The sequence below is a fragment of the Neophocaena asiaeorientalis genome, unplaced genomic scaffold (genome assembly GCF_003031525.2).
Source record: "Neophocaena asiaeorientalis asiaeorientalis breed wild unplaced genomic scaffold, Neophocaena_asiaeorientalis_V1.1 scaffold115, whole genome shotgun sequence".
NCBI classification, from domain to species: Eukaryota; Metazoa; Chordata; class Mammalia; order Artiodactyla; family Phocoenidae; genus Neophocaena; species Neophocaena asiaeorientalis.
Window position 1 is genome coordinate 1,432,307 of NW_020173132.1, and position 27,942 is coordinate 1,460,248.

At 39.6% G+C, this 27,942-nt stretch overlaps 1 protein-coding gene across 1 annotated transcript in view; it reads left to right on the forward strand.

The window, feature by feature from the left end:
* Positions 1-27,942, forward strand: part of SPOCK3 (SPARC (osteonectin), cwcv and kazal like domains proteoglycan 3) — a 264,404-nt gene that overhangs the window by 29,364 nt on the left and 207,098 nt on the right. Inside the window, exon 2 of the mRNA XM_024744113.1 lies at positions 4,983-5,097. The gene's annotated coding sequence lies outside the window, so the exon portion shown is untranslated. The remainder of the gene's footprint in view (positions 1-4,982; positions 5,098-27,942) is intronic.

The window sequence follows — 27,942 nt, forward strand, 5'->3', positions numbered from 1 at the left end:
TGGGTAAGTCAGACAAAGAGAGACTTATATGTGGAATCTAAAAAATACCACCAACTAGTTAATATAACAAAAAAGAGACAGACTCACGGATACAGAGAACAAACTAGTCGTTACTAGTGGGCAGGGGAGTAAGAGGTACAAGCTATTAGGTATAAAATAAGTTACAAGTATATATTGTACAACACAGGGAATATAGCCAGTATTTTATGATAATTATACATGGAGAGTAACCTTTAAAAATCGTGAATCACTTGTCGTACACTTGTAACAATCAAATGTTGTACACTTGTAACTTATATAATATAAATCAACTATACTTCAGTAATAAAAGGAGAAAAAAAATATCAGTTAAGTCCTCAGGTTAGTTCATATCAATGAGAAAGATTTTTGAATTATTAGATGATTATTATTAGATTAGTAGATGAAGAAAAGAACATAACCAAGTGAATTGAATGCACTAGCTGAAATCTTCCTAGGTGTGGCTTTACTGGGTGATTGAGAGAAAGTTAAAAACACTAATGCAGGATAGAATAGGATTAGGTAATTTGAAAAAGACGGAAAGAACGGAGCGCAGCCGGGGGGCGGAGATGGTTTTATCCAGCCTCTGAGATACAGGATTGGTTGTGATCCATGGGCTTCAGCCAAGAGGAAAATGGTTGTGTCATTGTTGTGATTTCAAGAATAAAATCTCAGGCATCTGTATTTATAGCCTGTGATGTTTTATAGTTGTAAGCTGCCAACAATGTGAGTTCTACTCAAAAGTACAGATGGTTAAAATCACATGCACAGAAAGTGTCGTCTTCTTGTTGCAGATTCTCCGTACGGGCTTCCTCATGTTCACTTTCTGTTATATTTTCCATCTCTTGACAAAGGCTCCTGCTCTTTTATCTGATCATTTATGTAAAGTTTTATGCCAAACTTGCATTAAATTCTTTTTCACGTGCTGTATTCTGATAATTTCCTTCTCACTCTACATCAATTTTTGAGTTCTGATCTGTCGTATTAAATAGATATAACATGAGAGGGTCATGGAACTTTTGAAAATTACCTAATGTGGGCTGTATAAGGTAAAGAAAACTGAAAGAAATAACTAACTATAACTATTAATAGTCTTCATTCAAAGTACAATCAGATTAGATTAACCGTGATAGTTTTATATGTACTGTATAGTGTTTTATTTCAGAGTGGAAACACTCCTTTTTTAGAATGATGTCCTAGATTAACTATATCAACAATGAGTATATGACATGTATGTGTACAAGGCACAGTTGTAGGTGCAATGTCATTGTTTAGTTATTAGAATTCTTTAATTTTAATCAATATTTAAAAGTCATATTAATAATTAAAAATCAAAATAGACTGAGGACTAGAAATAGCTCAAGACATTTTTAATGTGTACTAAGTTATTGTATGTTTTTCTTTTATGTTGTCCAACAAGAAATCGTATGATTCCAAGGTACAATAGTTCTTTAATTAGTGGCAGTTTAAACTGACGGTATAATGAGAATGTCCCAGAAATTTGCATTTTCATACTGAACAAAGAATGCTTAATGTTTTATAGGGAATAAAATAATATAGTTTATCTTAATTTTTGATACTACTTAGAAATTAAGAGTAAATATAGTTGAGCTAATCATTGCTTATCAGAAAGTGTTTAGCTTAGACTGGAGGAAATGGGAGATTTGTGTTGCAAATACATGTGTTTAATGTCTTGACCATTTTATTGGATTGCCCAAAAAGTTCATTTGGGTTTTTCCGTAAGATCTTTTTGGCCAACCCAACATCATGCTATGTCTGTTAGGGAATATTTTATCAATATATGTGTTCATGTTCTTTATTTTAAACTTCATGTTTGTTTGAAATCTCAAATAAAAGTTTTACACAGATACACTTTGTATTTTTTTTTAAATAAATTTATTTTACTTATTTATTTTTGGGTGCGTTGGGTCTTCGTTGCGGTGCAGGGGCTTCTCATTGTGGTGGCTTCTCTTGTTGCGGAGCTCGGGCTCCAAGCGCATGGGCTTCAGTAGTTGTGGCTCGCGGGCTGTAGAGCGCAGGCTCAGTAGTTGTGATGCACAGGTTCAGTGGCTCCGCGGCATGTGGGATCTTCCCGGACCAGGGCTCGAACCCGCGTCCCCTGCACTGGCAGGAGGATTCTTAACCATTGCGCCACCAGGGAAGCCCTATAGTTTGTATTTTTAAAGGAAGAAAATACGTATCTATCTATATCTGTCTATATGCAATATATATACACACATATATCTTTATATACATATTTTATTGGATTCATTGATTGTCAAAATGAACCCATTTATTTAGGTTATTGACTAAATATGCCTAAGATTTAACATATTCGTAAAACTAAGTTCGATTCATACACCATGTATTAGCTCTAGTTTACCTACGTTTGCCTACAAAAGACTGGCTCAAATCTACGTTTCATGTCCGGTGAAAAGCCCAGGGTCCTCCCAGATACTTTTTAAGATTCCAAATGCACATTCTTCTGGTCACCCTGGCTTTATTCTTTTACATGCACTGGAATTTTATTTTCAGCTTGCTGTGTTTCATGGATTCTCTCTCTCAACTTTGACCTGTACCCAAACAGGACACTCAGCCTTTTCCTTATCTATACCGACTCCCTCTCTGGCCTCCCCCCCCATAATAAATCACAACAAAATATCACTAAGCATCACCAATAGAGATCACCAATAGCTGTATTATTTAAACTAGAGAAAAGCTGTCAACGACACAATGCCTGTCAACCAGTGAATGGACAAGTAAATGTAGAATAGCCAGGCAATGGGATATTATTCCGCAACATAAAAGAATGAAGTAAGGATGCAGCTATAACATGATTGGACCTTGAAAACGTTGTTCTAAATGAAGGAAACCACTCAGAAAAGACCACATATTATATGATTCCATTTGTATGAAATCTATAGAGACAGAAAATCGATTAGCGAGTGCCCACTGTAGGTGGTTGTCATAGGTTGGGAGAATAAGTGTGATAACTAAAGGGTATGGCTATTTTTTTGAGGTGATAATACTATTCTAAAATTGATTAATAGTTTTACAAATACTGAAAAACCATTGAATTAATTTTTATTAAAATATAATTGACTTAAAATATTATATTCTTTTCAGGTGTACAACATAGTTTTTCAGTATTTCTGTACATTATAAAATGAGCACCTCAGTAAGTCTAGTTACCATATGTCACTGTACAAAGTTATTACGATACTGTCGAGTCTATTCCCTATAAGGTTCCTTACATCCTGTGCCTTATTAACTTTGTAACTAGAGGTGCGTACCTCATTTCATGTTCTCCACTCATCCCCCCACACCCCTTCCCCTCTGGCAACCACCAGCTTATTCTCTGTATCTATAAGCCTATTTCTGTTTTCTTATGTTTGTTCGTTTTGTTTTGTAGATTCCACGTATAAGTGTAATCATACAGTATTTGTCTTTCTCCATCTGACTTATCTCACTGAGCATAATAGCCCTCGAGGTCCATCCATGTTGCTGCAAATGGCATTATTTCATTCTTTTTATGGCTGAGTAATATTCCATTATATATATGTACCACATCTTCTTTATCCACTCATCTGTCAGTGGACACTTAGGTTGCTTCCACGTCTTGGCTATTGTAAATACTGCTGCAGTGAACATAGGGTGGCATAGATCTATTCAAATGTGTGTTTTTGTTTTCTTTGGATAAATACCCAGGAGTGGGATTGCTGGATCATACGGTAGTTCCATTTTTAGTTTTTTGAGAAACCTCCATACTGTTTTCCACAGTGGCTGCACCACTTTACATTCCCACCAACAGGGCACAAGGGTTCCCTTTTCTCTACATGCTCTACCAGTACTTGTTTTTTTATTGTGTTTTGGATAACAGCCATTCTGACAGGGGTGAGGTGATATCTCATTGTGGTTTTGGTTTACGCTTCCCTCATGATTATTGATGCTGAGCATCTTTTCATGTGCCTGTTGACATCTGTATGTCTTCTTTGGAAAATGTCTGTTCAGGTCTTCTGCCCAACTTTTAATTGGGTTGTTTGTTTTTTGATGCTGAGTTGAATGACGACCCCTGGGCTAGGGAGCCCTTTGAGGGGCTCCGATCCCTTGCTCCTTGGGGAGAACCTCTGCGATTTTGATTATCTTCCCGTTTGTGGGGTTCCAACACAGGGGTATGGGTCTTGACTATGCTGCAGATTTTAAAATTTAAAAGAATGTATCATATAGTAAACCAAATCTTAACCAAAATTTAAACTTTAAAAGAATAAATCATATAGTATGTGAGTTATATTGCAGTAAAACCGATATTAAAAAAAACCACAGCAGCAAATTACACAGTTTTGTGTTGGTAGCCACCGAGATAGAGGTTTTTTTCTGGAGATACAGTAGTTCAGATGTCAGGCACAAACAGTTTAAAAATGAAAATACATCTCATTTCCTACCATGATGCCCTCAGGCAGCCCCGCATACAGCTGTAGACTTTTCTTGGAGATCCCAAGACTCTAATGTCGACTGACACCCTTTTGGGTTTCAGCCTTTTTTTCTACCCACCTGCATCCATCTGGGAAAAGCAGAAGTATAATTTATAATTCTTCACCGATACAAATATTGCAGCAACACACCCTGCCTTCATTTCTCCACCTTGAATGCTTAGAAGGCAGTAGCAACTACAGAGAGTTTTGGTCGTAAAGTTTCTGTTTTGATCACACATAGTCTGATTACAGGGGTTTGTGCATTTCAGCTTCTGAACAGAATGGATGAGACTAAACTACAAATCTCTGTTGACTCTGTGTTACGTGAGTGGAAGCAAAAGTACCTCTTAATAGAGGAAAAACGTGAACAAAATACACAGCTGAACGCTCTGTAAATTCCCTGATCAAATTGTGTTTGATGAGATTAGAACCTCCATTGTACAGAAACTTACTTTAACGTTTTCTGTGCGATCTCTTTCTTTTCTTTTTTAGCTCTAGACCCAACTAAAGACCCGTGCTTGAGGCTGAAATGTAGTCGCCACGAAGTGTGCATTATTCAAGGTTCTCAGACCGCAGTCTGCGTTGGTCACCGGAGGCTCACACACAGGTAACCTCGTAAACTCAGTCCCACTGACTGAATGGTTTTGTACCAGGAGTTACTGCAGAGTATAAATATTTGGCAACGTCTGCTAAGCTTTTATCCAGAGTTTATTGAGACAGTTGTAAAACCTTGGCTAATACAATCACGATTCACTTGGGTTAAACATTGTTATCAGTCAGAATTACTCTAGGTTATAGAATTTAGGCATATACTGTTAGAAAAAGAGGGTTTTGTGAAGATTGCATTAGAGGGCTATATCTGCATACTTATACTTCTTTCAAGTTTAAGGAAAGTACAGTTTGGGGTATCTTCTAAGTATTTCTGCATATGCCAACCCAAAAAGTCCTATATCCCTCAGGGGAGAGTTAGGAACAAAGTTAATAGGACAAAAGAGTGAATGATTGATGTTTATTAAAAATAAAAGATGAAAAGTCACAAATAGAGGTCTGGGTCTTCAAGGAAGCAGTGGTACTGCTGAAGCCCTGGGGTCTGTTCCCTGAAGGCTGACACAAAATCCCAAGAGGAGAAGAGAGTGTTTAAATATCTTAGGTCAAGATCAGCCCTGCTTCTGTCGGGTAGGTTGCATGTGGAGAGGCGCCAGTAATTTAGAAACAGGATGTAGACTTTGGTGCCGAGTCAGGATGGGAACATGGCACAACCCACAAAGTGCAATCACGGGGTAGCTGACCGAGGCGGCAGGTGTGCCCGCTCCCTCTGTTACTCTAAAAGGAGCTCTCTTTACGAGAACACTCTCTTCTGTGACAGTGGCTGTGATTCATGTTTTGTTTTTACATCAAATGAGCAAGAGAATTTCGCTATTTCAGGGGTGTTCAGAGACAAATTGGTTTCTGACTTTAGTGTAGTGCCATCTAAATTGTGTTAGTCAAACACACCAGCCGACCCACAATGAGAACATCAGAGAGTGATAACGTAAGTAGCAGTCCTAGGAAACAGCCAGCATTTAAGTTTCTTTGATGTTCCTTATTTACAGGAAAGCACTTACACATTAAGCCCCTTATTCCGTGCTGAGTAGATTAGCGGGGGTCTTCATTCCCCTTGCCCAGGCGGTGATGGCTGAACCCAAATACAGGGGCAGGTCAGTGTAGCCCAGGTAAGAGTTTTGGGAATGAGTTCACTTGGGACAAAGAATCGTGTCATATCAGTAACTTCCTTGTGGAAGTAATAGAGGGATGGGGGGAAGAGAAGCACAGCATGGGGCCGGGAAGTGTAGGAGCCTCCCAGGAAAGAGCGTTTCCTGAAATCAGCCACTCTGGGTGCGGGGGAGTTACAGGGGGGTGAAGCATTTATCAGGTATTTACCCCCAGGCAACCATGACCTCTCTGTCAGTTTTATAGGAGGACAGCAACACTTTGGGCCAGAAGTTTATTTTTCTCCGTATTTCCTTAGAATTCCAAACAGTTTCTGAATTTCTTGGAGTTCCTATTAATTAGTCCTCAAACACTTAAAATATTAGTATGTAAACATACATGTAGGGTTGTGGGAGAGGTGATCTCTACTTGAGAAGTCAGGAGGATGGTGTGGAAATGAATCCCTAAGTTGTAGAGGGTTCATCGCTTCATTTCATAGAAAAGCAAAACTGTTTCATTACATGTTTCCGAGACCCCGGGGAGGTTTCCATGCACCCACATTTAACACCTTGGGAAAGGCTCTTTTGCCATCTCACCCCAGCTCCCTGAACCCCTAGGAGGAGAGCAAGTGAAGACTTCCCAGTTAATAGCATGTCTGGGGCAGAGGTGGTCTCCTGACGACCGCTGACCAATGAGCTGGGAGACGCTGAAGTAACTGATGTCACAGAGCCAGGGAGCTTCAGAGCATCCACTCCTGTTTATTGACACCTGTGTCAGTGCCTTTCGCCCATGTGCATCTCACTGCTTCTCTGACTTACTGTAAACAGACTTAACTACAGACAAAAGGAAACTTCCTTAACCTGGTAAAGACTCTCCGAGGCCAAGAGCTAAATTTGAGTGTAGGCAGGTGAAGCGGCCTGAAGCAGGACCACGGCCAGCTCTGCCTGGGCTGCGTGAGGGCTGAGCTTGGAGGAGGAGGGCACCGGAGTGTTTCTGTAAATAGTGTTCAGTCCACTTCTGTTTCCGATAGAGACTTTAAAAATTGCACTCAGTACACACTATATTAAATAAATAAAAAACTAGTTTCCGAAGAAATGAACTTAATATTTGACGTGCTTTGAGGATGTCGGCACATAGGGAATGTTTATACAGCACTTAGGGAAGGAGGGCAACCATGCAGTGTGATCAGTAATGTAAATAATCGACTAATGTAGAGCTTACGTTGGGGGATTGTGTGTGTTTTGGGGGGTGAGGCATGGAAACAGAGGAAAGGAGCTTAAGTAATCAATTTCGGCCATTTACATTGCTTAGGTTAGAAATTCCGACTGTTTTTCATTATAGGAACAACTTATTGTTTCTTTCCTCGATCTCATGTAAGAGAAGAATGAATCCTTGCCTTATTCCAAAGAGTTCTTCCTGAGCTCCCCCGCCCCCCACAACTAGACAGCACACGCTTGTCCCTGTTACAATAGTGCCCTGGACTTCTCATCCTGTGACACCCACCATGCTGGTGATGAATCATCTAACACCGTCTCCTCAGTTGACTGGGTATTTCCTGAAAGTGGGTTTGTGTCTTATTCACCGCTTTATACTCAGAACCTGGCATACTTACTGGCTCGTGTATATTTTTGTTGAAGAGTGTATTAAAATACCGTTATTTATAGAACATTTAGAGGAAAAAATGAGTAGTTTGATCAATTGAATTGTTTAGTCTAGATAACCTCAGTCTAAAAGTTGTTTTCTGTGCTTATTTGTTGAAGGTGGTCTGGGAAGGGTGTAGAAGTCAGTCAACAAATGTTTTAAAGTAAATGTATTGAATGATTGAAACAAATAAGTTATTGCCAGTAAAAAAGGGTGAGGAAGATATGAAATTGTGAGAGAGAGATTAGTCCATAACTGTTTGAAGAAACTGGTAGGTACTCGCCTTAGATTTGCAAATACCTAAGATAATTGGTAAATATTTCCTTCCTTAGTGCTTTAAATAACATGAATTGTCTTCTGACCAGAGAAACGGCCTGCTTCCAAAGCTCACTCTGTGCTTCACGCTGGCTTTGCAGACGTAGAGCGTTGTGTAAACTTCCACATATGTGGTGTTTAACGTCATGTTTTTGTTTTGTTTTTTATGGTACACGGGCCTTTCACTGTTGTGGCCTCTCCCGTTGCGGAGCACAGGCTCTGGACGCGCAGGCTCAGCGGCCATGGCTCACGGGCCCAGCCGCTCCGCGGCGTGTGGGATCCTCCCGGACCGGGGCACGAACCCGTGTGCCCTGCATCGGCAGGCGGATTCTCAACCACTGCGCCACCAGGGAAGCCCTAACGTCATGTGTTTTGATGTTTGTCTCCTGATGGCTTTTTCTGTGAAGAATTGGTCTCAGACCAGCATGAAGCCTGTGTTCTTGGGCAGCTTTCTGTTACTCTTTCCATTTCCATCACTGTGAAACCAAATAGTTTTATGAACAGTGAGAAAGCACATGGACTGCAGCACGCTTTCCACGATGGCAGCATAGCCAGTTGTGCAGGGGGTTTGATATGAAGTGTGTGCTGGCTTCCCAGGTATGGCTCTGATCCCGTTTCACATTGTTACTCCGGGGAAGAGCTCCCAGTATGCAGGTAGCTAAGGGTTTTGTTCCCTAGTGTTTGTGTGTTGTGAACAGGGGTCCAGGGTTTGCATATTGTGAGCAGAGCCCAGGGCTTTTGCTCCTTTGCTGCCTGTACAGCTGCTGGTGATTAGCACTATTTCTAGATCAGTGTTTTGGGCTTCAATCGATGCTGCTGGTATTTAAAAAAAAAAAAAAAAAAAAAACGGTTTGGCAAAATAAGCAAGGAGCAAGGTTGAAGAAGCTGTTACAGGACAGAACCAGCCCTGTTAATTTCGGCTTCATTTACGCCAAAGATTTAAAATAAAATCAATAAGAAAATGCTTTTGGCCTCCTAAGAAGGCATTAAATCAAAGAATGGTGAAGCTAGTTTAAAATGCTCCTTATCAAAAATAGATACCAAAGGAGTGAATCCTAAAGCTTCTGTATTTTAACAATATACTTTTGGAATTCATAGTTTTAATGACCTTATTTAAAAGAAGATCGAATTCCTTTGGGTAATTATTAAATGCATGGCTATGGTATTTATATTTCCATGGCTATACTACTGAGATATTTATGATGGGAGGATTCAATCTCAAGGCGTAAGTTTAGCAAAATTTTTAAACTGAATTGAACTTACAATAACTATTTTGAAGTAATGACCCTCTATGGTACATGAAGGCATTGATATTGTTCTTAGGGAGAGTGAAATCCAACATTTATTTCAACCTTAACGTGTGCAAAGCTCTTCACTAAGTGCCTTAAATTGATTTAGTTTTTACAACAACCCTAGTGTTTTATACCAAAGATTATTGCGCCCATTATACAGAAACAAAAGCTGAAGCTCAGAGATTCTGGGTATTCTGCCTGAGATGACTCGTATAGACAGAGAGAGAGGGAGAGAAATAGGGCAGATTTAAGATTTGAAATCATGTCTACCTTTTTTATATAAGCATTCCTTTTTTATAATAAATGGACTTTAATTGTGTTTTTGGACAGATGTTTATGTAACTCATGGAGTATCTCCATGAATCTCTTTGGTTAGAATATAGACTGTTTGCAACACCATTTTTTAAATAGACTTTATTTTTCAGAGCAGTTTTCAGTTTACAGTAAAATTGGACAGAAGTTAGAGAATTTCCCACGTGCCCCCTGCCCCACATGTGCACAGCTTCCCCACTGTCACCACCCCCATCAGATGAAAATGGGACTACACCAAGCTAAGAAGCTTCTGCACAGGAAAAGAAACCATCAACTAAATGAAAAGGCAACCTACAGAATGGGAGACATATTTGCAAACCACATATCAGATAAGGGGTTGTTATCCAAAATATATGAAGAACTCATACAAGTCGATAACAAAAAACAAACAGTCTGATTTAAGAATAGGCAGAGGACCTGTCTAGGCATTTTTTCAAAGAAGACGTACGAATGGTCAGTAGACACAGAAGATGCTCAGCATCACTAATCATCAGGGCAATGCAAATCAAAACCATAATGAGATAGCAACTCATACCTGTCAGAATATCTGTTATCAAAGAGACAACAAATAACAAGTGTTGGTGATGATGTGGAGAAAAGGGAACCCTCGTACACTGTTGGTGGGAATGTAAACTGGTCCAGCCACTGTGGAAAACAATATAGAGGTTCCTCAAAAAATTAAAAATAGATCTACCATATTATCCTGCAATCCCACTCCTGGGTATGTATCCAAAGGAAATGAAAACAGGAGTTTGAAGAGTTATATATATTTCCATGTCTATCGTAGCATTATTCTCAATAACCAAGATTCGGAAACAACCTAAGTGTCCATCAGTGGATGAATGGATGAAGACATTGTGGCATATATATATACACACAATGAGATATTATTCAACCATGAGAAAGAAGGAGATCCTGCCATTTGCAACAATGTGAAGGGAGCTTGTGGACATCATGCTTATTGAGATAAGCCAGACTGAGAAGGACAAATATTGCATGATATCACTTATATGTGGAATCTAACAAAGCTGAAATCATAGAAACAGAGCATAGAATGGTGGTTCCCAGTGGCTGGCAGTTGGGGGAACTTGGGGGAGATGTTGGTCCAAGGGTACAAACTTGAAAGTAGAAGATGAATGAGTCTTGGAGACTGAATGTACCACGTAGTGATTGCTGTCAACAATAATGTGTTATGTGCTTCAAAACTGCTGAAAGACTAGACCTTAAAAGTTTTTGCCACAAACAAGAAATGATAGTTTCCTGATGTATAGAGGTACGAAAGTTTCAGTGGCAATCCTGTTGCAGTATATAAAATGTATCAAATCAACTCATTGTATACCTTCAACTTACACAGCATTATCTGTAAGTTATATCTCAATATAAACAAAACAGTACCATTAACATTGGTGCCCCCAAAATTAAATACTTAAGGAATAACCTAACAAAATGAATGTAATATGTATATGAGGAAATCTACAAAAGTGTTGAAAGAAATCAAAGAAGAATGAAATAAAGAGATATTCCATGTTCATGTGTAAGAAGACTTGATATTGTCAAGATGTCAGTTCTTCCCAACTTGATCTACAAATTCAATTCAATTCCAGTCAGAATCCCAGCAAGTTATTTTGTGGATACGACAGACCGATTCTAAGTTTATGTGGAGAAGCAAAAGACCCAGAATAGCCAACAGGATATTGAAGGAGAAGGACAAAGTAGGAGGCCTGACAGTACCTGATGTCAAGACTTAGAATAAAGCTGCAGTAATCAAGACAGGATGGTTTCAGGGAAAGAATAAACAAATAGATCAGTGGGACAGAATAGAGAGCCCTGTAGTAGACCCACATAAAGGTAGTCAGCTAATCTTTGACAAAGGAGCAGAGGTGGTCTTTTCAACAAATGGTGCTGGAACAACTGGACATCCACATGCAAAAAATGAATGTAGACACGGACCTTGTATCTTTCACAAAAACTCATAATGGACCACAGATCTAATGGAAAACAGAAAACTGTTACATTCCTATAAGATAACACAGGAGAAACCTAGACGACCTTAGGTACGGCACTGCCTTTTGATATATAACATCAAAGACACAATCTATGAAAGAAATAAAGGATAAGGTGGACTGCATGACAAGTAAAAACTTCTGCAACAGACAATGTCAAGAGAATGAGAAGACAAGGCACAGACTGAAAAAAAATAGTTGGAAAAGACACATCCGATAAAGGACTGTTATCCCTAATATACAAAGAACTCTTAAAACTCAATAATAACAAAACAAATGACCTGAATTTAAAAATGTACCACAGACTTTAACAGATACCTCACCGAAGAAGATGTATAGATGACAATAAGCAGAAGAAAAAATGCTCCACATCCTACGCCATCAGGGAAATGCAAATTAAAACAACAACGAGATCTACACCCGTTAGAATGGCGGAAATTCACAGCACTGACAGCATTGAAGCCTGGGGAGGATGTGAAGCAACAGGAACTCCCATCCCTGCTGGTGGGAATGCAGGTTGGTGCAGCCACTTTGAAACACGGTTTGACAGTTTCTTACATAAATAAATATATCCTAACCAGGTGTTTCAGCAATCACACTCCTTGGTATTTACCTAGTTGAGTTGAAAATGTATGTCCACAAAAAAACCCCTGCACACAGGCATGTTTATAGCAGCTCTTTTCACAATTGCGGAAACATGGAAGCAACCCAGATGTCCTTCAGCCGGTGATGGGTAAATAACGTGGGTAGCATCCAGGCTGTGGACTATTATTCAGCACTAAAAAGAAATGAGCTATCAAGCCCTGAAAAGATAATGAAGGAATCTGAAATGGATATTATTAAGTCGATCTTTAGAAGTCGGTCTAAGAAGATGGCATTCTGTGTGATTCCAGCTATATGACGTTCTGGAAAGGGCAAAAACTATGGAAACAGTATAAAGATCAGTGGTTGCCAGGGGTTGGGGGAGAAGTGGGGAGGGATGAATAGGTGGAGCACAGAGGGCTTTTAGGGCCGTGAAACTACTCTGTATGACACAATGGTGGATACAGGTTATTACTCACGTGTCCACACCCACCAAGTGTACAACACCAAGAGCGAACCCTGATGTTAACCATGGACTTTGTGTACTGATATAGGTTCCTCACCTGTAACAAACGGACCAGTAGGTAGGGATGTTGATAATGGGGAGGCTGTGCTTGGGGGGAGGGGGAAAGGGTCTGCGGGAAGTCTCTGCACCTTCTCAGTTTTTCTGTGGACCTTCAACTGCTCTAAGAAGATAAAGGTTTTTGCTTTTTTTAAAAAAAAACTCTTTTCAGTTTCAAGAAGAAACGTGTGTGTGTGTTTAAAAATGGATAGATTGGTGGTTTAATATCAGTCATTCCCTTCCAAGTTGTAACATGGTTGAAACATGATACAAACATAGTGGTGAATTAAAGAAATTGACTGAACCAATAACATTTTTTGGACCTGCAGCTTTTTTTTTTTTTCCAAACAAGAGGATAGTTTTATTACGAGATAAGAAGGTTTAATAAAAAAAGTTTTAGAAAAAAGGTCCCAACACTAGAAAGTATGTGTTAGATATTTAAACAGTAACAAAATGTGCATAATTTCCCCGTTCTCTATTAATTAGACCTATTATTTTTAAAGCAGTTGGTGTTTGATGGACAGGTGCTCTGATGAACCTAATTACTGTTTTACATGTTTCCAGTTTTGGTAATTTCCTCATCAAATGAATATTTCTTATTCTAAATAGTTCCCTCTTTAAATAATTTTATTTCTTAGCACTTTAGAGAATTTAATATGATTCTTAATACTGTGATTTCCAGTTCAGCTGTGAATTCATTTAATTTTAATTATGATATTTTAAATCTTACACCCGAACTTTCTAGTACCAAGATTTCATTTAAAAATTCAACATTTTGGGTAAATTACAGCTGAACCTCTTGTTAGCCAAGTGTTGGCAGAGAGACTGTAGTGTTTCTGGGTGAGGCTGGAGCATATTAATTTTTAAACTTTTGCAGAAAGCCTTTTTTCTTGTAGCTGATTTATGTAGATAATTAGGGAATGTAGAGTCATGTGCTACTGTATTCAGTGAATGGTTTGTGTTTCTTCTCCTAGATTCCTGATTTATTTTACTTAAATATTTCCTTTAGATTTCTTTAAAATACTTTGGAAACCATTTTTAACGTTCGGCCTATCGTCAAAATATGCCACTCTATGCTTCCTATTTATTTTCTCTATTCCCATTGTGATTTTGAATGTGTAAGTTGTATTCACTGATGTTCATCTGTGGGCAGAGACCATGGACCACACAGCAGAGGGGCCCCCTTCCCTTCCATGGGGTAGACAGTTGCCCGGAAGTGGCTGCCCTGCCACGTACACAGTTTTCAGCAGCATTTCACCCTGGTCCTCTTTGTGAGGTGACGTGAGGAGCTTCTGTGAGTGGACCTAGCTAGAAGTAAGGTTTGTCACATTAGAGACGATTCAGGAGTGGGCGTGACCGCTTCCTCTCTCATTCCTGCCCAGGGACTAAAGGCAGTCATTCTAAGGCCTGGGGTGTGGTAGACCCACAGGGAATAAGGAATTTGGTACCAGAATCGCCATGTGCAAGGTCATCCAAGGAAGCGTCTCATCGGCACATTTTATGACAGAAAAATAAACTTGTATTAAGACACTGACATTTTAAGCTGTGCGGTCGTAGCTAGCATTATCCCAAGTGTATTTGAAATCTACTCTCAAGAAAATTTGAGGATGACATGCGTGGTGGAAAATAATAGACGTATGTAGTGGAGTCATGGTCGTGACCAAGTTTTACAAAGTTGGTTACAAACACAGGATTACAGACAGCTGTCGGAGAGCTGGTCCACGGGGTGCCTCCCCTGAGCATGAAGGACCAGCAGCCTCCCAGAGTGCACATACCCGACTGTGGCGCGTGTTTCATTCCCACTGGAGGAGCTTTGCATAGTTCTCACAGATGAAATTGTAGCATGTGAGACACAGGGACCACTGATTGGAGTTTCCAGATGATTATAAAAAATTACTCCAGACTGTGGGGGTCTCAGTAAAGTTAGAGGGATTTTGCCTGTTTTATATTAAAGACACTACCTGACTCGTATTAATTTAAGTCGTAGACGCAACACGTAATTATTTATAATATTTGTGCTTTGATGACAAAGATAAGAAGCTAACACACTTGTGGGAACAGAGTACAGGCCTCATCATTTCTCTGGGGTCCCTTCTTGTTTTAGCATTAGGTCCACTGATATGTGGATAAGGTTTGCAACTAGAAGAAATGATTTTGAATCTGGAACGTTCTTTAGAGACAACTTAGTTCAACCCTGCATTCTAAATAGAAGGCGGTGATTTTTATGATTATGGAAATGGTGATGATGAGTTTCGGGTTGAGTATCCTAGGGAAAACAATGCCTAAATATTTATTGCTAAGTTTACTAGGAAATCTGTAGGCACTTTACATGTGTTACTTTATTTGGTAGGTACTGTCTTGTCCTCATTTTACAGGTAAAGACACTGAAACTCAGGTTGTTTACATGAATTGCAAAGTCCACGCAAGCATCCGTGGCCGAGCCAGGAGCTGGGTTTTCGCCTAGTGATGTCTGAGCCCCCAGTTTTCGCTGCCACAGTTGGTACCTGTTAACTCACTTGTGGAGTCGCACAGCTGTTTATTAATATATTTAAGACTAAAGTCTGGTCCTTCTGCATCCAGAGGCTTGTGTGGCTCTAAGAATTGATGTCCCCCGAGGGTGTAGACCATACACACATTCTAGGAATTGTTCTGTGAGTTCTGTGGTTGTAAAACGATCTCTTCTTAGTAAGCTTCCTGTTTTCCCACCTTCGTTTTGTTCCTTGGGTGAATGCGTCGGCTTCTTCACGGAGAAGGGGGAAGCCATCCTTGTGTTCCCTCTGATGCTCTGTTTACTAACTTGCTGAGTTATCGGTTTAACTAACGCTTGTGAAACACCTGGTCAGTCTTCCACATAAGCAGTGCGACTGTCATTGTTAGTATTACTATCAGCAGAACCCTCATCATTCTCTCTTGTAAGCTCCAGTCCCTCACCTTGGGTTCTAGACTCCAGTCATCCCATCTCTGTAATCCTTGCTCTAATAATTATTACTCAGTACACTATCTTAAGCCTTTCTCTATCTGTTTACTTATTTACTTGAGTATATAAACAAATTTAAGTTTCTACAAGAAACAAATTTAAGTTTCTTCCCTGGTGGTCCAGCGGTTAGGACTTGGCGCGTTCACTGCCGAAAGTTCGGGTTCAATCCCTGGTCGGGGAACTAAGATCCTGCAAGCCACGTGGTGCGGCGGAAAAAAAAAAAAAGCAAGCAAGCCTGTAAAAGCTCCACACTCCCTCTTTACCTGTGTTCCCCTTCTAAGGCTTACAGGCAATTCTACTGCCGTTTGCTGGCAAATCTCTTAGAAGAATTTCATTTTTATTTCTTTGCTTCTCATTTGATTATCCACACACTGCACGTGATTATTAAACATTCCTACCAGTTGTCTTTCCATAAACGGAGAATTTTGTCTTTAACTTACAATTACTTTACTTAAAATTTCTATGCAGCTCAAGCAGTGAAGCTACTTTCCTGTAGGACACTGGTAATTTCCATGTCGCCAGATTCATCGTTTATTGTTTTGTTCTTATCTTTTTTGAGCTTTCTGTGTCCATTTATTAATTCATTCTTCATTGAACACACATATTGGGCATCCCTCATGAGCCGATCACTCATGGGGGCACTTGGATTACAGTGTATTTCGGGCAAAGAAAGCCCCGAATTTTGTCCCTTTCCCATTTTGGAATGAAAGGCAGAAAATAAAGAAATGACACAATACTCAGAATAATGTAAGGTTGTGATAGATGATAAGGTAAAATAGAGCTGACTAAAGGGAGATACAGGGGGTAGGGGGCAGCCTTCTCAGGATAGATGATTAAAAATTACCCGATGAAATCAGTCATTTTCAGGTATCAGGGAAGAGTGATCCGGGCACGGAGAACAGAGAGTGAAAAGACCTGTGGCAAAAGCGACCTTGGCATGTACCCCAAAGCCAGAACCAAGGCAGGAGTGTCTACAAGGGAGGTGAGATCCCAGGTCTGAGAGAGGGGAGCTTGTAGCTTTTACGGTGCTTTTAGATCACGTAAGGGTCCTGGCTTTTATCCTAAGGGTAGTGGGCGGCCACAGGAGGGCTTTGATGGAGAGAGGGATAAGAGGTGAATCTCCTGTCCCAGGGGCTCCCGCAGGTGCCTTGAGGAAGCAGCCTGACAGTCCAGGCTCAGAGTCAGGCGGTGATCTTGTAATCTGGGGGTCATGGGGGACGGTAGGGGGGGCAGAGTGCACCTGGAAGGTGAACCCGATCGGCCTTTGGATGACTTGGATGGCTTGTTTGAGGACGTGTGGAAGAAACCTGTGAATTTGTGATAAATGACTACATACAGCCATTGCCACATAAAATCCATAGAACCGTGGCCTTTGTTCCCCGACCCGGGTATATCCTATTATTTCTCTCCTGGAAGGTGAGAGCCCCTTTCACGGCTGCTGTAGTCTCCCCTCTGCGGTGTCGCAGTGATCGGGAATCGGGAGCCTGCTTTTGTGATGACACACGTCACATCACAGGATTCACGCACGACTCCTGTATCCACGTGCTTTAAACTTACCAGTGGGGAAGGCAGCTTGGAAGCATCAGAGCCTGGTCCTGGGGAGGCCCGGATCCCCACGCCGATCACCAAGGCGGGGCTGGCGGGTCCCGGGCTGCCTGCCTTACTACTGGGAGCCCCGTGGAAGTCACCTGGAAGGAAGGGTTGGGGCTGCCTGTGAGCAAAGGACCTGTGGGAAATCAGAGAAAAATTCTTGAACAAGTGAACGTGGTGAAAACTTGACTTTGAGGTGTTTTGCTTCCCGGCATGTTACTTTGCTTTAGGAGTCAGTGAGGATCCAAGGCAAAAATAGTTTAAGGAATATGGGAAACTTGGAAGAATTAATTTTGAAGTGGAATCATTTTACTTGCAGATTCTCTCTGTGTTTCAAAATTCCATATATTTTAATGGAGTATTGTAGAAGAAAGGGGAACAGACAGTATGGCAGACTTTCAGAGCTCAGGGCTATAAGGTCAGCTGAACCTTCATCCATTCCTTTTGCACAAATGTAGCAAATCAACACAGAAATTTTGATATTCTGGTGTTGGTGAGATTAAAAAGTTTCTTTTGAGAGATGAGACATCTCCTTTTCCCCTTTAGCTTCACAGAATAAATAACTCTCATTCCATGAATTGGTCTCTGTATTTTTTAATGTGAAAATAAAATTTGTCTACCTTTTCACCTGATTATATAATTCTAGTATTAATCCGAATGCCAGAAAATGTGGTGCATTTTGATTATTTTATATTTACAGCCCATACTGAAACTTCAGAGCTCTTAGAATGGTTTCCACGGATTGTGATCATTGTAGGTGTTTATCCATTTAATGAAATTCTAATACTGAACACAACATTAAGTCCTGAATGTTTAATGAACACCAAAAAATGAGTATAATTGGCATGTTTTCTGCAAGCAGTTTTTCTTTGTACGCAGACGTGCAACACAGTGGAATGTGTCATCTCATTTTAATACGACGGTTTGATGTAACCGCAGTTTCCACTGTTATCTCCGTGTCTTCAGAATAATGGGTCCAGAAGAAGGTGTTACTTGTTGCCAGTTTGCCTGTCCGGGCTGTGTAAATTACAGCAACCTGATGATCTTTGTGAGCATTTTGAAAGGAAGTTCGTGCTTTGATGCTTGTTCCAATGTTAAATTCTCATTGGCAGGAATTTCTTGGGTCCTTGGTTTCAAACAATCCAAAGCCCCCCTGTGATGAAAAAGACTGCAGTTGGTCCATTTCTCTCCAAGTCTCAGCAGTGATTCAAAAACCTAATAAAGAATGATGAAGTTGTCAATTAAAAGAATATTATGCCCTGGGCTTCTCTTCGAGAAGCTCAACTGTCTAATTTTTTGTGTAGACAATCCCCAGTCTGTATCTGAGTGGCTTCTAGGTAGCAATTTCCGGTTTTCTTCCAAAACAATATCATCTATCCCGCTTCAGTTTTAAGGACAAGAAGCAGATGTATCCATGCATTGAACTAAAAATTTGACCATTAAAGACAAAAATTAAAGAGTTCTTGTTAAAAGACAAAATTATTAGAAAGGACAAACATTAATTTTTAATGAAACTTTAACCAAGATACCATTGTATACATTTCATAATCTGTAGTTAATAATATAGAAAAGATAGACTGGCTGCTAAGAAGCGAAAAGGAAAAACTCATGAATTGTTTGTGGTCTTAGAACAGAGAAGGGTCTTTGTACTGAGGCCGTCTGTGTGCTTCGGGGCTGAGTCCTATTACACAGGTCCTGTTCATCCAGTATCTGCTGTCGTGACCCCAGAAATCTCTCCCTCTTATGGAGCTCAGTCTGACTGTGACATCTATCTTGTTGGTCCTCATATCAAGAATTTTTAAAGGTGGGGGGCGGATAGCAACACACAGAAACAGAACTCCTCAGCATTTTGTAATAGTATCAGTGCAAAGCATTTTGCACTCACAGATTCAGTAGTGATGTTTGGCCAGTTCAGCAGTTGATTAAATGGGGCAGCTGTGGGGAGGGGTTGGGGACGGAGGGCTGCTTAGGTGGGAATCGAACTTCAGTATACAGTTCATCAAATTATATCCTTGACGTTTTGTCACTGAGAATTCTTTTCTAGGGTTTGTAGAACAGTGTTATCGGAGGATGGCGAAAGTAGTTAATTTTCTAAAAAATGATTTAGTGATGTGTGTCACGTGGACAGGGAGGAAATGCTGCCTCAGGAAAATCCTCCTGACCTGCGCTGAAAAGTTCAGCGTTTCTTTGTGTTGCTGTCGATGTTTTAGATCCCGGTGACCAATCCCCCTGAGATCTTAGTGGATCCTGAAAGGTCATATAACCTTTTCTTTCATCTCGTACATTATCAAGAGAGAGATGAATGCATTACTGGGAAAAATATGAACATGGTGACAATTCAAAGGCATTTGAATGTGTTTGTGGTATTAGATTTTATAAGAAGTATCATTTTCTAGGTAGAAGTGCAGCTGCTTCAGTTAGCGTGAATTATTCTTTTCATACCTAATAGTCTGAAGACTGATTAGCATACAGCTGAGGGAAGATGCTATTTCTTAGGTTTTCTATCATTTCCCTAAGAGGAACCGTCACTGCATGACAGACATCTCCGTGAGGCTTGGTCTTTCTTTCTCTTGCTTTATTATATTCAGGTAAGTGGGGAGATGTATTTCCAACTCAGTGCATACTTGTTAAGCACCTACTATGCATAAGGCATGAGGCTAGATGCTGTGGGAAATCCAAGTTAATAGTATTTGCAACACTTGTAACTGGACAGAGGGTTAGTATCTAGAATATGTAAAACCCTTCTATGACTCAAAAAAAACATCAGTAAGAAAAAAAAACAACCCATTAGAAAAATCGCAAAATAATCATCTTACAGCAGAAGAATGGCCAGTAAAGGTGCAAAAATGCTCAACCTCATTGGTAACCTGAGAAATTGGAATCTGGCTTTCTAGGTTTTCAAGACGGTTCACTTTTCCAAAAAAAAATCAGTAAGAAAAAAAACAACCCATTAGAAAAATCGCAAAATACTCAATCATCTTACAGCAGAAGAATGGCCAGTAAAGGTGCAAAAATGCTCAACCTCATTGGTAACCTGAGAAATTGGAATCTGGCTTTCTAGGTTTTCAAGACGGTTCACTTTTCCAGGCAGGAGGCCGAAAAACTTACTGTTTTTTAAATTGACACTTTGCTAGCTTGATTTATGAATTTTATACATTTGGGTATATGGTCCATAGGCTTCCATGGATTCTTGGCCAGGGCTGCATATACTCAGGGCAGGCCTATAAATGTATGTTTATATAACTTAAAGAAAAGCTAGGAGATTCCAAAGACAAAATTCAAGGCAGGGATTACCTTTCTGGTGGAAAGAAGGGGGTGCCACCAGGGACGCGCACAGGGGGTCTTTAAGGTAGTGTAATAGCGATAATATTCCTTTTCTTGAGCGGGGAGGCATGTATTTAATAAAACTCAATATATCATGTAAAAAATGCACTATACTCTTGGCTTTCAAACAAGGTAAGTTTAATAGACACATAACCATATAATTTCACATGGAGACAGTATACGTTTAAATATAAATGTCTTTTAAGATGTATTTGTGAAAAATAAATGAGATCTATCTTAGTTTCACCCAGCTCTGTGCTGTGCGGTGCGTCAGAGCCAAGTAGAGGGTGTCGGGGGCAGAAACTGGCAGGAATGGAGCTGACAGTCCTTGAGTTGTCTCTTTCCTATGACACCATTGCTGCATTTTACCCTGTTGAGTATAGACTCCATTCTATATAGAAAAAACATCCTCAGAGTTAATGATTGTATCATTGGAATGCAAATCTATGTATTTGTACAACTTTATCTTACCATTTATACTTCTTGGACAAATTACCTCAGGAAAGAACTTGGGGGAGACGGATTAATAAATTATAAATATTGCCGCTTTATTAATAATTGGCTACTATCCTAGCTCCTAGGAATGCTGCTTTGGATGCAGACATGGGCTGTCTAAATATAGGGACACCACGTTAAGAAGATGTCTAAAAAATAAATGTCTCGAGTTTTACATCTCATATGTCTACTAGTTGTAACTTGTCAGTCTAGTGACTCAAATGTATATTTCTTCCAGATCATGTATGGAAATGTAATCGTAAGTCCAAACTCCAATTGGTAAAATTCAGAACTGACCTAAAATCATTTGCTTGGATAGCCCTAAAATGATGGTTATTTTCATCTCTAGTGGTTATTGTTTAATGTGTTCATTGTGATGTGGGCTTACGATGAAAGTGTTTTGATTATTTCCACATAAAATGACAGAAGAGAGAGAACTATAAAATCTTGGAAAGACAGCTTTATATTGCCAGTACACTCTTTGTTAAGGACACAGCATACTTTCCACTGCAGAGAGCTCTAAGTTGATATGATTTAGAAAATTCTTGGTGATGGTAATGGAGGAGGACTAAACAAGATATTACTGAATTTATTTGTTTAGTTATTTAGTTATTTAGTTGGTTAGATGATCAGTTAGTCATTCATTTCTTTATTCAGCCATTTTATTTTCTGCAATATACCAGTACTTCTAGGCATGGCATATATATTAATGAATAAAAGAGACATACATTTTCGTCTTGTGGAGGCTAAAATCTAATATAATTTTTCTAAAGTAAAAAATAGGTATATGTAGAGACTTCCCTTGTGGTCCAGTGGTTAAGACTTTGCCTTCTAACGCAAGGGGTGCGGGTTCGATCCCTGGTCGGGGAGTTGGGATCCCACATGCCTCGTGGCCAAAAAACCAAAACATAAAACAGAAGCAGTATTGTAACAAATTCAATAAAGACTTTAAAAATGATCCATATCCAAAAAAAATCTTAAAAATAAAAAAGAATAGGTATGTAAATACAGAATGAGGTCACTGCTGCGATCAAGATGGAATTGGCATGATGTCCTAATGCACGAGTTGTCAGACCTCTTGAAAGTGTGACATCACAGCCTGAGAAGGAGGCCTAAGTGGACGTCATCACGCAAAGCACAGGAAGAAGAGAGAGACAGGGGAGCCGCTTGTGTGGAGGCCCCAAGGAAGGGACGGGTGGACCCTGTTTGAGGGTCTGCAGGAGGGACTGTGGAGCCACAGCGGTGACGTGGACTGGATGGTAGTGGCCGCAGGTGGAGGGCAGGGCTGTGGCAGTGATAACATTTTAAAGGTGGAAACAAGGGACCTCACTGATGAATTGTACATGGAGACGGAAGGAGAGGAAACAGTCGTCAAGGATTTCCAGTGCCCCGTGTTGGTCACCTGAGCAGACTGTGGTGCTCTGGAAGGTCAGGACAGCCTGGAAGGGAGGGAACAATGACAGTAGTAATCATCGTCATCGTCATCACCGTCTGCTGCTCCGTTGTGAACATACTCGTTTAAGAGGCCAATGTGGTATCCATTCGACATGTGAAACAGGCAAGGGGTTTATAAACTCAGAGAAGTCTGGCCTGTCGTTAGATTTCAACATACGCATGATATTAAAACTCATGGGCAGGGATGAGGACCCTTAGAGAGACACGGAAGGCGGAAAAGAGACCAGATCCTGGGGCAACTCCAGCTACTGAGGGACAGTCCCAGAGGACACTGAGAGGGAGTGGGAGTAGCTGATGAGGTGGGAAGAGGATCCGGGGTTCACAGTGACACAGGAGCTGGGAGATGCTTTGGGGAAGTGTTGGCTGTGTCCGCTCCACAGAGAGGCTGAGCAGGATATTTACAGGAAAGTAACTGCTGAATCTGACAATTTGGGATTGGAATTCAGAGCAGGATAAATGTGGGAGTGAAGGAAAAGAAAGAAATACAAAGTATCGATATACTCTAGAGAAAATAATGGGGAAGTCTCAGTAAAGACCAAGGAGTTTTGTCGGGTTTTGTTTTGTCTCACGTTAGGCTGGGCGCTTACATCAGAGACGGTTGTTACAGACATGACTTCAGTAAAGCAGAGACTCGTGGTTCCGGAGGAAGAGAGTCAATGTCTCTGAGGGTGAAGTGAGGGATCCTGCCCACACGTGGGAGTGTGGAAAGGGGGGCATCTCCCCAATCTTATGACAAACGGAATAGGAGAAAATGTGCGGATGTATGTGAATCTGTATATTGTAAATTGTGAAAACTATATTCTTCCTAATACCTCCTATTTCTTAAAGGCAGTGAAGTACATCATCATGGTTCTTAGCAGTAATTATTTTAAAAATTGAATTACTGTGACATATCTTACTGTTACTGCAATAAGCTTACATTCCCATGTTTTGAGATTCAAAATATGCTAAAGTACATTCAGGGTAGTCTCCTCCTAACTTCTCCCATGCCATCTGTTTCCCTTTCCTGGATCAAATGATGTTTTCAGTGTCTTCTGAATATTTCCAGAAAGATTCTATTCACATATACACATATGCATTTTAATTATTTTTTGTTCTCAGAGCTGTGTGAACATCAGCACAATAAACTTTAGAACATTTTTTTTGAATTTATTTTTTTTATACAGCAGGTTCTTATTTAGTCATCCATTTTATACACGTCAGTGTATACATGTCAATCCCAATCTCCCACTTCATCACACCACCCCCAGCCCCCGCCTCTTCCCCGCCTTGGTGTCCATACGTTTGTTCTCTACACTTGTGTCTCAAATTCTGCCCCGCAAATCAGTTCATCTGTACCATTTTCTAGGTTCCACATATATGTGTTAGTATACGATATTTGTTTTTCTCTTTCTGACTTACTTCACTCTGTATGACAGTCTTTAGATCCATCCACATCTCTACAAATGACCCAATTTCGTTCCTTTTTATGGCTGAGTAATATTCCATTGTGTATATATGTACCACATCTTCTTTATCCGTTCATCTGTTGGTGGATACTTAGGTTGCTTCCATGACCTGGCTGTTGTAAATAGTGCTGCTGTAAATATTGGGGTGCATGCGTCTTTTGAATTATGGTTTTCTCTGGGTATATGCCCAGTAGTAGGATTGCTGGGTGGTATGGTAGCTCTATTTTTAGATTTTTAAGGAACCTCCATACTGTTCTCCATAGTGGCTGTATCAATTTACATTCTCACAGCAGTGCAAGAGGGTTCCCTTTTCTCCACACCCTCTCCAGCATTTGTTGTTTGTAGATTTTCTTATGATGCCCATTCTAACTGGTGTGAGGTGATACCTCATTGTAGTTTTGATTTGCATTTCCCTAATAATTAGTGATGTTGAGCAGCTTTTCATGTGCTTCTTGGTCATCTGTATGTGTTCTTTGGAGAAATGTCTATTTAGGTCTTCTGCCCATTTTTAACTTGGGTTGTTTGCATGAGCTGTTTATATACTTTGGAGATTAATCCTTTGTTGATTCTTTTGCAAATATTTTCTCCCATTCTGAGGGTTGTCTTTTCATCTTGTTTATGGTTTCCTTTGCTGTGCAAAAGCTTTTAAGTATCATTAGGTCCCATTTGTTTATTTTTGGTTTTATTTCCATTATTGTAGGTGGTGGATCAAAAGAGATCTTGCTGTGAGTTAGGTCAAAGAGTGCTCTTCCTATGTTTTCCTCTAAGAGTTTTATACTGTCCAGTCTTCCATTTAGGTCTCTAATCCATTCTGAGTTTATTTTTGTGTATGGTGTTAGGGAGTGTTCTAATTTCATTCTTTTACATGTAGCTGTCCTCTTTTCCCAGCACCACTTATTGAAGAGACTGTCTTTTCTCCATTGTATATCCTTGCCTCCTTTGTCATAGATTTGTTGACCATAGGTGTGTGGGTTTATCTCTGGGCTTTCTATCTTGTTCCATTTATCTCTGTTTCTGTTTTTGTGCCAGTACCATATTGTCTGGATTACTGTAACTTTGTAGTATAGTCAGAAGTCAGGGAGTCTGATTTCTCCAGCTCCATTTTTTTCCCTCAAGACTGCTTTGGCTATTTGGGGTCTCTTGTGTCTACATACAAATTTTCAGATTTTTTTGTTCTAGTTCTGTAAAAAATGCCATTGGTAATTTGATAGGGATTGCATTGAATCTGTAGCATTGCTTTCTGTAGTATAGTCATTTTCAAAATATGGATTCTTCCAATCCAAGGACATGGTATATATCTCTCCATCTGTTGGTATCATCTTTAATTTCTTTCATCAGTGTCTTATAGTTTTCTGCATACACGCCTTTTGTCTCCCTAGGTAGGTTTATTCTAAGGTATTTTATTCTTTTTGTTGCAATGGTAAATGGGAGTGTTTCCTTAATTTCTCTTTCAGATTTTTCATCATTTGTGTATAGGAATGCAAGATACTTCTGTGCATTAATTTTGTTTCCTGCAACTTTGCCAAATTCATTGATTAGCTCTAGTACTTTTCTGGTGGCATCTTTAGGATTCTCTATGTATAGTATCATGTCATCCGCAAACAGTAACAGTTTTACTTCTTTTCCGATTTGTATTCCTTTTATTTCTTTTTCTTCTCTGATTGCCATGGCTAAAACTTCCAAAACTATGTTGAATAAGAGTGGTGAGAGTGGGCAACCTTGTCTTGTTCCTGATCTTAGTGGAAATTCTTTCAGTTTTTCACCATTGAGAATGATGTTTGCTGTGGGTTTGTCATATGTGGCCTTTATTATGTTGCGATAGGTTCCCTTTATGCCCTTTCTGGAGAGTTTTTATCATAAATGGGGGTTGAATTTTGTCAAAAGCTTTTTCTGCATCTCTTGAGATGATCATATGGTTCTTATTCCTCTATTTGTTAATATGGTGTATCACATTGATTGATTTGTATATATTGAAGAATCCTTGCATCCCTGGGACAAATCCCACTTGATCATGATTGATGATCCTTTTAATGTGTTGTTGCATTCTGTCTGCTGGTATTTTGTTGAGGATTTTTCCATCTATATTCATCAGTGATATTCTGTAATTTTCTTTTTTTGTATTATCTTTGTCTGGTTTTGGTATCAGGGTGATGGTGGCCTCAGAGAATGAGTTTGGTAGTGTTCCTTCCTCTACAATTTTTGGGAAGAGTTTGAGAAGGATGGGTGTTAGCTTTTCTCTAAATGTTTGATAGAATGCACCTGTGAAGCCATCTGGTCCTTTCTGGACTTTTGTTTGTTGCAAGATATTTAATCACAGCTTTAATTTCATTTCTTGTGATTGGTTTCTTCATGTTTTCTATTTCTTCCTGGTTCAGTCTTAGAAGGTTATACCGTTCTAAGAATTTGTCCATTTCTTCCAGCTTGTCCATTTTATTGGCATAGAGTTGCTTGTAGTAATATCTTAGGATGGTTTGTATTTCTGTGGTGTCTGTTGTAACTTCTCCTTTTTCATTTCTAATTTTATTGATTTGAGTCCTCTCCTCTTTTTCTTGATGAGTCTGGCTAATGGTTTATCAATTTTGCTTATCTTCTCAAAGAACCAGCTTTTAGTTTTATTGATCTTTGCTATTGTTTTCTTTGTTTCTATTTCATTGATTTCTTGTCTGATCTTTATGATTTCTTTCCTTCTGCTAACTTTGGGGTTTGTTTGCTCTTCTTTCTCTAGTTCCTTTAGGTGTAAGGTTAGATTGTTTCTTTGAGATTTTTCTTGTTTCTTGAAGTAGGGTTGTATTGCTATAAACTTCCCTCTTAGAACTGCTTTTGCTGCATCCCATAGGTTTTGGATTGTCGTGTTTTAGTTGTCATTTGTCTCTAGGTATTTTTTGATTTCATCTTGGATTTCTTCAGTGATCTCTTAGTTATTTAGTAATGTATTGTTTAGCCTCCATGTGTTTGTGTTTTTTACATTTTTTCCCCTGTAATTGACTTCTAATCTCATAGCATTGTGGTCAGAAAAGATGCTTCATATGATTTCAGTTTTCTTAAATTTACTGAGGTTTGATTTGTGACCTAAGTGATCTGTCCTGCAGAATGTTCCGTGTGCACTTGAGAAGAAAGCGTAATCTGCTGTTTTTGTATGGAATGTCCTATAAATATCAATTAAATCTAGCTGGTTTATTGTGTCATTTAAAGCTTGTGTTTCCTTATTAATTTTCTGTTTGGATGATCTGTCCATTGGTGTAGGTGAGGTGTTAAAGTCCCCCACTATTATTGTGTTACTGTCGATTTCCTCTTTTATAGCTGTTAGCAGTTGCCTTATGTATTGAGGTGCTCCTGTGTTGGGTGCATATGTATTTACAATTGTTATTTCTTCTTCTTGGATTGATCCCTTGATCATTATGTAGTGTCCCGCCTTGTCTCTTTTAACATTCTTTACTTTAAAGTCCATTTTATCTGATATGAGAATTGCTACTCCAGCTTTCTTTTGATTTCCATTGGCATGGAATATCTTTTTCTGTCCCCTCCCTTTCAGTCTGTATGTGTACCTAGGTCTGAAATCGGTCTCTTGTAGACAGCATATATATGGGTCTTGTTTTTACATCCATTCAGCAAGCCTTCAGTGAGCCTGTGTCTTTTGGTTGGAGCATTTAATCCATTCGCGTTTAAGGTAATTATCGATATGTATGTTTCTATTACTATTTTCTTAATTTCTTAAGGACTTGGGTGGCTGTTTCATTTCCCATGTTAGGGAAGTTTCCGACCATAAT